The sequence below is a fragment of the Protobothrops mucrosquamatus genome, unplaced genomic scaffold, assembly GCF_001527695.2.
Source record: "Protobothrops mucrosquamatus isolate PMUCROS unplaced genomic scaffold, P.Mucros_1.0 scaffold802, whole genome shotgun sequence".
Taxonomy (NCBI): Eukaryota; Metazoa; Chordata; class Lepidosauria; order Squamata; family Viperidae; genus Protobothrops; species Protobothrops mucrosquamatus.
The window spans coordinates 216963-230107 of NW_015387068.1; positions in this window are offsets into that span (position 1 = coordinate 216963).

Genomic DNA, 13145 nt, shown 5'->3' on the forward strand with positions numbered 1-13145 from the left:
AACAAGTGAAAGAAACAATGATAGTGTGGGCAAAGAATTTTGGTTATTCTATAGATTTAGAAGATTGGCAAAAACTATGGGACCGAAATATTAAATTTACTAAAGCAGCTGCATATAAGGAAAACTTATATAAAATGTTTTATAGATGGCACATGACACCAGTTAGATTAGAGAAAATGTTTAAAAATGTATCAAATATATGTTGGAAATGTAAACAACAACCAGGCACTTATTATCATCTCTGGTGGATATGTCCTAATGTTAAAAAATTTTGGTTTAAGATCCATATGTGGCTAGAAGAGATGATTAAAATACAGATAGAATTTAAACCAGAACTCTGTTTGTTAGGAATATTAGGTTTGAATTATGGAAAAGAGAATGAGTATTTAATATTGCATGTGCTGAGAGCCGCAAGAATAATATTTGCCCAATTTTGGAAAAATGAAAATTTACCATCTGACCAGGCTATAATAACAAAAATACTCGAATGTGCAGAAATGGATAGACTGACTTTAGAAATGAAAGAGAAAGAAGACACAGTTTACTTTAAAACATGGGGAAAATTTTATTATTGGTTAGAAACACGCTAGAGTGACAAAAGGTTATGAAATTTAAAGAGATAATTGATAATTTGTATTTATATTCCATGATTATTTGTATGAACATGTTCTTATTTCTTCTTCTTCTTCTTCCTCTTTGTATATTTGTGATCTTAAATAATATGGTAAACTATAATTAATATGTAGTATATTATTATTTTAAAGTGATTATAATTAATTAATATTAAGCATTATTAAGTAATGAACTGAATGAGATTTATTGACTAATTTGTTATTTACGTGATTATATGGAAAGTTGTTTAATAATAAAGTAATTATTAAGATTTACTATGTAAACCCGGACTGGTAGACTTGCTGAAGCGATGTTATTTTGTGGGATTAATCCCACTTTTGTGTTATCCCTTTTCCCTGGTCTAACCTTTTTTTATGTTTCCCGTTGTCTTACCCTTTTTGACCCTATCCCCTTATTACCTTTATAAAACTCAATAAAAAATATTTATAAAAAAAAAGAAAGAAAAAGAAATCGTGGGTGCTCCATCACTGGAGGATTTTAAGAAGAGACTAGACAGTCACTTGTCTGAAATTGTATAGGTTCTCCTGCTTGAGCAGGGGGCTGGACTAGAAGACCTCCAAGGTCCTATTCTACTCCTCCACTCCACTCCACTCCACTCCACTCCACTCCACTCCACTCCACTCCATTCCATTCCATTCCATTCCATTCCATTCCATTCTATTCTATTCTATTCTATTCTATTCTATTCTAGAGAGAAGTGATTAAATCTGGATTACGCATGCAGGGTGGGAGCACAATTTCTGTTTTACATCATTTACATTTCTACATTTTCTTTTTCAGACATTTTTTCTGTACTTTGTGACATGGTGCAGAGAATACTTGATAAAGCACCTTTGGGACAACCGTGACCTGGATGACTGAGAATCTCCATAGATGGTGCAGAGAATAGTTTTTAGTAAAGTGGGTATAAATGGTCCATATTTAAGGGTGCCCACAGGAATGTGCTGCTTTTGTCCAAAATGTTGGAAACAGTATTGGATCATCACTGCACAACCTCCTCCCCTTTTGCATGGGCATGCTTTCATTGCACAAATTGACACGAGATGGGGCTTGCATCAAACAATGCTGCTTTCATTAGTCTGCCCCTTCTCTTGGCAGAACATTAGTTGCTGTTGCTTAGAACAGCTTCTGCCCCCCCATCCCCAAATCTGGGCACCATCCAGACATAACAAAGCAAGAATTTCCCAGTTAGCTGGGCCAGGGTTGAAAATTTGGAGAAGTTGGAAGTCCATATTTCTATGCAGCCCAGAACAGGCTTTGGATAGTGAGATGGGTGCTGCATAAATTTAATAAATAAATAAATAAATATGTCTGGAGGCTGTCCAGGTTGGAGACTAGCTTATAGTAAAGCGGATTCCTTCCACATCTACCACATTCCTTAGAAAACCAAAGGTTACTAATATTTAATGGAATCTATAGTTTATTTTGTTGCTGTGACAACTTCCCAGGACCTAGCAGAACAGAGAAGAACTCAATATATATTTATATTACTCTTTGCATATTCTTTGTATACTCTTTGTATTGTAATACAACACCTTGTAGGTATGACTAACTGATAATGATAACTGATAGACTTTTTAGAAGCTTTGTCAGAAAAAAAATGACAGACAGGAAGCTGTTACACCAGTCAGTTATGTGCCTTTCTCTGACTCTCTAAATGTCCCAATAGCTCTTGATAGGTTTTGTTCCATCTGCTCCTTTAACCTTGATTGAGGGTGGTATGTTGCTTTAGAACCTGTCATTTCTGAAGCCACAAGTTCTTTTCAATCTGTACTAAAAGCTTTCAGCTATGGCAACCATATTCCTTTTCTTTAGTCGTATTGAATCAGTTCCAGACAAAATGAAGCAGACATGTTTATAGACAGACAGGCAGATATTTTCAGTACTGGAAATTCTTTATGCACAGCCTACTTTCTCCTTATTGACCTAGCCCTCTTTCTGTGCTAAAAATGTATTGTGCCCAAACTGTAATGAAAATAACATCTTGTGAGCTTTTGTTCATCTTTAATAATAGCAGAAATCTTTGTTTTAGAACAGATCTAAAAAAGGAAGAAAATCTGTTGTACACAATAATTGTCTGTGTCATATCTATTCAGGTCTAGTCCATGAAATTTGTGTCTGACTTAACAATGACTCACTCCAAATAAAGGTTAGAGTGCCAAGTAAATATGCTATCCAACTACTAAGAAGTATTTCCTTTCAATGCTGCTTGATAAGGGCCTCAAGATTGCTAAGGTTTTTGGTAAAAAGCTCTGTTATTATAGAACATTGAGTTTTCTAATGAGAATGATTATATAAAATAGTGAGATAAAATCTGCCTGATCAAAAATAAGTCTCTTTGGAGGGTTTTTGTTTTTGTTTTAATTCAGTTTAGTTTACAGAAAGAGAAAGGTTATCTTTTGTCTCAAACAACTTGGGAAAAATAAAATGAATTTTAATTAGAAGATTACTGTAGTGACATGCACATGAAAGAAGACAATAACCCAGCCAAAACAAGTAGAAGATTCTGATAACTGCTTTTTCATGCTTTTTTTTTATTGTAAAGGAAATTAATGAGTCTAAAGTAATAATGAAGGGCAGGCACTTAAATAAAGTTGCTTTATTACAGAAGGAAGTGATGTGCCAAATGGGAGATGTATAGAGAAGCAATATCCCAACAAACCTTCTGAAACCAAAATAATAGCATTCCGTAAAAGACATGGAACGGTTCCCTTAGGATTACTCGTAAGCACTGGATGTACTGGATATTTACTAGAAATTGAATGTTGGACCAAAAGCTCTGATAATAGACTATAGGATTCCTGCATCTGTGGCTCCAGGGTAAGAATAAAATGGGATTCAGGTGCCTGGGAAACCACAAATGCTATATTCTCTGTCTGTTCCTTTCACCTGGATTGAATTTTCCTATCTTTTGTTGGCAATGTGAATTCTTGCAGGATCCAATCTGGGTCGGCCACTGGGACCAGAGGTTTAGTCTTCTGAGCTTTTGGACTCGAGCGGGAATCCATCTTCAGGGAATGAAGTTTTAATTTTCCTTGTCCGAAATTCCCTGAAGATCGGCTCCAGCACAAGTCCGAAACTTTGGAAGACTAAACCTGGGACATGTATATTTGCCTTCATTCACGATGTGAATTCTTTTTCAGCTGCCCACATCTGCATTTAAATGCACTGCTCCCAAAAGTTCCCATTTTCAGAGAATGGATCAATAGGCAAGAGGCTGTGTCTGTATATAATGTTCCTTTTTTGGCCTTGGGGAGAAAAAGAAGGCTGTCTTATAGATCAGGCAAAGAGCAATTTAGGACCAGTGTCCCAAATATATCTGTTCCTATTCTTCCAGCCCTTCCCAGGAAAATCATTTAAGTTATGTTGCCCACTTTGGAATATGAGGTAAACCTGATATGGAGGTATAAACACAATATTTTTTTTCATCTGGAATACAAAAGAAAAGAAACAAAGCAATTAAGTTATTGGCTCCCATCGCTTCTTTGTCTTGGTTCTGCCTATTATCTGAATTATTTTTGTCAGCCCCACTTCCCAGGTCTTGCACTTATGATGTTGATTTGTTTATTTTTGTTCCTAACCTGTATTTATCATTCTTGCTCTCTTTACTCTTCATTTTTATTGTATTTTTTTCTTGTACTTGGTGGTTTTATTTGTAACTGCCTAGAGTTGTTGGGAGTTGGGCAGCATGTAACAATAATAATACCGCAAAACAATTGGGTTTCTCTTCTTACTTCTACCTTATTGCTCAGCAAAGAACAATTCATTTCAATATGGCCATATTTTGAAGAGTAGAATAAAGAACCTGGTAAGACATATACCTCTTTTTGAATATACTGTAGCATAGAATCCTAGATTGATCCATAATTGAATGGGGACTATTAACACACACAAACACACACACACACACACACACACACACACACACAAACACACATACACAAACACACACACACAAACACACACACAGAGTGGCATGATCATCAGCAGAGACTGCGTGGAGCGGGTGGCCAGCTTTAGGTTTCTGGGTGTTACCATAAAGGAGGACCTGACCTGGCATGCTCATGTTATAGCATTGGTTAAGAAGGCCCAGCAGAGATTATATTTCTTGAGACTTCTCAGGAAACAATAACTGAATGAAAAACTGCTGGTGACCTTCTACCATTGCTCCCTAGAGAGCATGCTAACATATTGCATTTGTGTGTGGTTTGCTTGCTGCACAGTAGCAGATAGGAAAGCATTCCAGACTTCCAGTTTTGCATCATAGTGACAAGGCCGAAGGATTGTGGGGCTCCATGCCCCATGGCTGATTTTGCCCTGCCAGTGGACCCTAAATGGGTATAAAGTCGCCCCAGAGAGGCAATGAAGAAGGAGCCCTCCCGTTGATCATGGAAAGATGGTGGTCAATCCGTTTGATGTGGGGGAAGCCCTCCAAACCAACAGGAGAAAGGTTAGCTACACCTTGGTGACTAGCCCAAGCTACCGGTAGCCGAAAAGCACTAACTAGAAGAGACTGTGAACACCGTGTTTGAAACTGGGTGAGAATATTGATATTTTCTCTTCAATCTCGCAACTGATTTCCCAGGATCCCCAAGAAGAAAAAATCTTCTGAAAGTGAGAAGGAAGGGGATCACAGCCCTCCCTTCCATAGATGGAAGTGGCTCTAATTTTTATGGGTAACAGAAACATATTGAAATGGAATTTAATATAAAACTATAGTCTGGATAAATCTGAAAACTGTGGAAATTGTTACTCTTTGAAAGAGTATTGATGAAATTACAAGAAAATAAATTTCTGTTTTAAAAGTTGGAAAATGAATAGTTACTGACATCTAGTGGTGGTTTAGAGTATAAAATTATAGCTGCTTTGGCTCAGAAACTGGCAAGATGCCCAGAAACAGATAACAACCTGTCCCTTTGATCGTCAGTGACTCTCAGCTAAACAGAGAACAGCTAGGAACAGAGGAGAGAAAAAACATTGGGCTATCTACTATAGAGTGTGAAATACAATTGCTATAAAAATGTGGACCTTCTTGGATTATAAACACTTATTGAGCTGTGATCTTCAGGTTCAAGAATTGTTTGCAGAGAAAGAAAAACCTTGACTTTTGGCTACTCTTCTAGGGGGGAAGCTCCTGAATGGCTCTTACATGGTTGAATATTTTGGATTGCAACTTTTGGCTGATTGAGAATTGTAGGACCCCTGATATTTGTAGGACCCCATTATAAAATATTGCTTTTAGTGGTGGATTGACAATTGGAAACACATTGGACTATAAAGACCATACATAAAGATAAGAACTATATAAGACTTTGTTGTTTGGACCTTAAGATTGATTGGTTGGATAAGACAAATATACGGGGATTATGGTACTTGTGAAAGATTATTTGGAGAAGGGAGTTAAAATGGATGTTGCATACCTAACTATAAATGGTAGGAAATCACACCCAAGATTCTTTTCTGAAGCTCCCAGCCTGGAACATCAGAGACCTACAGGACTAACACTTCAAGACAAGGAAAATATCTTCCAGGAGGAAATGCATGCTATGTTGCAACTAATTCAAATGACAATTGTTTCAAATCATGATGAGATTAAAAACAATTTAGAGCACATAAATGAGCACATCTTTAACCTAAGCTCACAACTAAAAAACTCTCAGAAAATGATGACAAAGAATGAACAAATAAATCAGACAATAGAACACAAATTAGAGGAAAGTGACTCAAAGATGGAGGCTACAAACAAAGAGAATCACAGCTCAACACAGCTAAAGAAAAATCTGCAAGATTCTGCTATAATATTGGAAATGGAAAAGGCATTTTATCTTTTAGGACTTCAAAATAAACCAGAGGATAAGAAAGAAGATCCAATAAAATGGATTATAGAGATGCCAGGAGAACCACTAGAGTTTGGGAGAAAAAAAATGAAAAGAGAAATTGAGGGAGAAGGAAAGTGGAAGCTCTTTTATGAATACAAATGGGCAAAACTCCCACTCAAAAGTACCCCACCTAATCTGTTCTCCCCATTCCTAATAACCTCCATAAATCACAGGAAGAATTCCCTGGCAAGCTGAACACACTGACTTGGAAAGTTATTTGGCAAAAGAAGAAGGCTGGAGTTAGATTTAGGAGATCAGATGACTTGATTAACCAGATGGAGTACTATATAACTAAACACTTGTTTGAATATGGCTAAAAGAACAGATAAATTTTGGATATAAATGGTTCCTATAGTAAGAGGGATGTGACTTATAAGTAGTATAGTACTTTTTATGACATGAGAAATGTAAAAATACTGGATGGCTTATGTGAACGAAATGTCTGGACCTTTAAATGTAATTAATTTTGAGAAAATTATAATTGACAAGAATGTTTTGAATATTGAGGGGAAATTAAGCTTAAATAAGAACTTTGAAAACAGGACCTAAGTGGTTTAATAAAATGATTTTTTGCAAATACAACTGAAACATAAGCTGATTAGAAAAGATGTTATACACTGATGTTAAAGTTATTTGTATAAACACTAGAAAAATGTTTACATTCAACTTTGTATGTATTGAAAGTACTAAGAATTGTATTTACTCAATGTTGGCAAAAGGAAAATACTATTGGAAGAAGAGAAGATCAAGTAAATGTATCACTAGCTAGTATGTTGATTATGAAATCATATAAATTAGCTATTATTGATTGTTGTTAAATATATGAACCCAGACATCACATTGTTTACCAAGCACTAATGATTGTTAATGTAAAAAGTTAAAATATATTAAAAAAATAAAAAAATGTCTTAAGGGGGAAAAAAAGAGAAAGTGCTCCAGAGGGTCATTACCATCACCCAGAGGATTATTGGCTCCCCCCCCCAGTTCCCATTGTCTTAGGAAAGCTCAAAATATTCTTAAAGACTCATATCATCCCAGACATTCTTTTTTTGAACTATTACCATCTGGCAGATGGTACAGGATAATAAAAACAAAGACAAATAGGCTAAAAAATAGTTTTTATCCCAGAGCTGTAACCATATTAAATATCACAGTATAGTGCAACATTGAAGTGCAATATTAGGGGCAGCGCAATGTTGAATAGAATGTGAAGGATGTATGTATATAATGTATGTTCTTATTTGTGAGTTTTACTTGTGTGTAGTGTGCACTGTGGACAGCACTTAATTTTGTTGTGAGTTACACAATAACAATAAAGATATTCTATTCTATTTTTAAGTTTCACTGTCTCTGTCCATTAGTGCCAGGTTTCTTCCATAGATTTCCTCATTTTTTTCCTATAGGAAGTTTTAATACTGTATTCCTTTTTAGATTGTATAAACATTTGATTGGAAATAATGAGGGACATCTATAGTGTTCTACAAGATAGCTTCCTTTAGATGGTTGTGTTTTTTTGAGCCAAGCCAGCTGGTAATTTTCTGACTCACATGTCTGTTCCATTTAAGCCTTAGTTTCCCAGCACCAGTAAAAACTAAGGAGGAATATCTTGAAGGATTTGGCAGGACCATGCCCTGTAAAAAATAAAGTTAAAGTGTAGGTGGTCACTCTCTGAACTTGGTAATATTTCAAAATGGTTAAGGCTAGAGGCCAGACTATCAGTTGATGAGAATTAGAACCTGACCAGAATGTAAATTGTCCAGGGAGATATCCAAGAACAGCACCATTTAATATATAGAGAAGTAAATAGACAATCTGTCCCAAACAGATTTTATAGAAAAATACAAAAAACCTCTGCCCCAAACAGAGGCCTGCTAAATTATGCTAAATTACACAGAGAGTCCAGGACAACCCATTTGATAATCATGCCACCGATGGAAGTGACAACATAGGTCAACATCATTGGTTCCCAGGTAGACATTAAATTTCTTCCAGTTATGCCTGTGGTTATTGGTATCTACAATAGTTCAATAGTTAATATATACATCTACCTCACTGGAAAATGCTTTAATCCTTTTCTGCAGGCATAAGGGGAGTAAAAACAGAGTTATACATAGTAGTCCATGTTGATTAAGGTTTACAAGCTTAGCTACCACCCACTCACCATGAAAGGGAGTTGAACTACATTAGTTGGGAGTATGGATGAAACAGAAATAATGATCCATCCCTTAGCCCTGTTGCTCTTTAGCATGGAAAGACCATATCAAGACAAAATTAGAAATTTTCAATCTCAAATTTGTCAAGATTCAAGTGTTCTGCAACATCAGAATACCTTGAAGTAAATGATAAAAACCTGAATTTGTGGATTTAGCTGACCAACCTGCACCTTCCTAAGACAGTACTTCTAGTGGATATTCTTGGATTGATTGTCATGGTTAAACATTTAGATATTTGACCAAAGTCTTCTATCCTTGTAGTGTTCAGAATCAGGCTATTGGGGAGGGGGTGTCTTGCAACAATCAATATATAGTTGCTTTTCAGATTGCATATAATTTGGGGGGGAGTACATTAATTAAATTCACATTTAAAGAAATGAAAATCCCCCCCCCCCCCATCAGCGTTTCAGATCTGATGTTTCACTTGCTACTAGTGGCCAGGTACAGAAAACTTGCTCTTTAAAATTTAAATTTTCATTTATTTTGTGCACACAACCTCTGTAATTTGTTTCTTCACATAGTCCTGTTGTAAAGTTCTTTATGGTCTAACACAAATCTTCCTCTTCAGTGTATAAAATAACATAAATAAATGAAATAAAATAAAATAAAAACTTGAAAGATTATAGTAAATTTGAACTGTGAAGAAATTCACTGTGATTTTAGTAAGTGTTTCTGGAAGTTGATCTTTGGCTGCATATATAGCAAGGTTTCTTGAACTTCACAGTTCCATACTGTAAAGTTGAATATTTAAATAAGGCAGTCTGTAGCATGCATTTTATTTTTAAGAACAAAGATTCTGCTGTGATGGAAATAAAGGTGACTTTATAAACTGGGCAAGAGACTCTAAAGATCTCTTAAGATATTAATTCTCCAAAATTGGTTGGTATAATCTTCTGGGAAATGTCCTTCTTATGTGCAAAGAATACCATTGTAAAACAAATATTAATAAGTGAAAAAATATATTGGATGTAGGTAAGGTGTATTTAAAAAAATACTGAGGTCAACAAATTACTGACTGATCTGAATAGTACAGAACATTTGCAACAACCTTGAATAGAAGCAAGGCCTGATTTGTAAATAAATACATTAAAAAAAAGAAACAAGTAATTCAGAGGTTTAGATTCACTTCTCAAGGGCTAATTCCATGTCACATTAGTGATATCTAGCCCAGGAAGGGTAAGATATATTGGCTCCCATCAGCTCCAGCACAGTTGAGTTATAGTTCAATATAGCTGTGGCTATCCAGATGGATATCTTAGACACAGGTGGAATGGCAAAAACAGTACAGTGTTCCAATCTCCATCTAGATAATCTGTCACCTTTGTTAACATTCAAATCCCATCAGTCCTAGTTAATATTATGTACTTCTAAAGTGCTCTTCCACAGGAGTTAATTGATAAGGCTAGTGCTGTGAGATAATGGGATTTGCAATTTCAATTTGCAGGGCTTGAGTTGCCCTAGATCTCTTGATCTAGATGAGGTGGAACTGGGTCAAAGGAAAGATATTCAATTGCCATTAGTAAGTAAAACCGAGTCTTATTTTTCGATATCGTGCGCTAGCAAGGATTTTGACATTCTTGCCTGAAATCCAGTGTGAGCTTGGTGTGCTTGCCCAAAATGTATATTTTCAGTTGGTGAATTTTGAAGTTGTCGTGATATTTTGGCCATTTAAACCGCAAAACAGGCTATTTTTTTTATTTTAATTTTTAAATCCAATAGTTTCTTTGAGGGTCAGGTATGTCATGGTACTCATCAATATCTACAGATCAGCTTTTCCTTGGCTTAACATTGCACCTCAAAGCATTCTCTAAGTTCTTTATTCTTTAAGTTGTCTCCACATTGTAATTTTTAAAATGATAGAAGTGAAAAATTATTAAATACATGGGATTAATAATTATATAAGGTATATTTAATTAATGTAATTTAATTAAAAACATTTTGCTCCTGGACTGACCTTTTTTTTAAGAATGTGGTCCTCACCATGCTTTTCAAAGAGCAGGTCTTCTTTCTGCTTTTGCAGATCTGCCTGCAAAATTTTGTGTATTCCCACATTAATTAATGTTGTCTGCTCCCACGTCAAAAGAATGATCTAATCTTCTAATGGGAAAAGTTCTTGTATTAATTGGTATAGCCATAACTGTTAATTCTAGGCATCATGAATGGAAGAACCAAAGGATGACATTAAGGGCAGTGTCTTGTTGTATTCCAAATAGCTATATATGTGAGAAGAAGTTGCATGGCACTTAAAGGGCTAATGTTCCTAGCGTTTCACATAGTGTATCGACAAGAATGAAAAAAAGGGATAATGTCTGTAGGCAGTAAGTGGGACTCAGATATTGCTTGAAAGCAATCTCATGCTTATTGATGCATGCTGCTATACATCTCCAGGGGAAGAAGAACAAGATGCTTTTTTTAATCCTTTAGGACAGGATAGGCAGTAAGCAGAAATGGTAGCAACAGCTGCAATTTTGTGGGAGGGAGTGACCTCATCAATGATAAATGATGTTTGCTGATGCACTGTGTAACATGCTACCTGCTTTTCCCACCTCAATCCTAACTTCCTTGTCAGTATTTTGGTTCTGGAAATAATGTAAAAATCTCAGTATTTGCCTGGACCACCATTTAAATAGGTCATTATGTTCAATAGCCACTGAGTGCGTAGTACATTTTGAACATGGAGCCACAATGTGACATGAATAGCTTAGGATATTACACTATACTTTAGTGCCACATAAATCAGAATGACTCTTTTAAACAGTAGCTGTATTTCTATTATTATTGCTCAGCAATACCTCCATTCCATTTCCCATGGGCTACATGATACAGCAGTTGACACGAAAGCTCTCTAGAGGCTACAAATTGTTCCATTTTGCAATGTTGGGGGCTTTGCAGAAAGAAAATACATGGGTTAGGGTTATAATCACCCCAGAAATATTGGATGAAGAACATTTTAAATCCCAGTGCAGTTTGCAGACAATGAAACCTGTCTCCAAATTGGGGTGGGTTTTTTTGGGGGGGGGTATATAGAATTGCCCACAATGAAAAATAAAGAATATAATGAGAATGAGACTGCCTTCCTGATACATCACTTCCTAATCTTAAACAAAAGCTCTTCTATATACTTTTGATACTTGCAGATGACTATGATTCAAATGTTATGAAAGAGGAACAGTTCACAATGAGCAATATTTATTCAGCCTCCAAAGCAATTCACCATTTGTAATATAATTAATTTCTTGGAGAAAAATCTGACTATGTGGTCACTAAGAGTCAGCATTGGCTTGATGGGATGTAATCAATCACACAATTTAATTAATTCATTCATTCATTAAATATTCAAAATAGTTTCAAGGAACTAGATCCACAAACAGCTGAGAAACTTCTCAATACCTGTTCACAGAAAAGAATCCTCATTAGAGTTCTCAGCAGAGATTGAAAGAGCAAATATTGGGTGGTTGGTGAAATAGAATATAGAAGAGTAATAAGCAATACAGATGGGACCAAATATGGTTGTGGAGGAAGGGGAAACCATTGAGTACCTACTTAATGGGATGGCTTTAACATTAGAACACTTGTGGGTTAGAAACTCAAAATTAACACAGATGGCATATGGAATGAGCAAATTTCATCCATATGGTCTATATTCTCTTAATTTTTTTGCAGGGGTGGGAGGAGTGTGGGAATAATCTAATTCAGTACATCAAAATTCTTATCAAAATACAGCTTTATTAAGATAATGCTATATTGAAATACTCTGTGAGAAATATTAGTGTTTGAATCATGTTGTAATTTTGGGTTAATGTTTAATATGAATGATATTATTATTTTGACTATCAAGTATGCTCATCCATATACTGGTTTGCTCAATACAGTAAGGTATTTTTAGTTTTTCTTAGTGGAATAGCAATAATTATGCCATAAACAAAAGACCCAGAGCTTTTTTTTGGGGGGGGGGAGATCTTTAATGGGTGAGAAAATTAAGTCCATTTTGTCTATGTCTCAGTTCAACTCAAGCAATAACGGCTTCTACTTAGCGACAGTCAGACTTCCTACAGTATATGATGGGTGATCCTGTGATAATTCATAAATCTCAGTTTGCTGAGTTTGACTCCAACATTTTCACTTGGTGCACTCTTTTATCCCTTTGCCTCAGAACATGTTCTTTCTCTGACTGGCTGATTCTTGTTTGTATTATGTAAAAAAAAAGGTCAATATGGAATTATAGCTGAAGGCAAACTGGCTTTAAAAGCATAAGAAGTAGAAGGGACAAACGTTCATGGATTAGGCATATTGCTAATAAGAGGAAAGGATGGGATATAGATACTAAGTCATTCTAAGTCATTCAACCTTGTAAATACAGAAAATATTAACAACTATCAAATGGGAGTCAGGTACAGAAACCCTATATTGTCTAATAAAC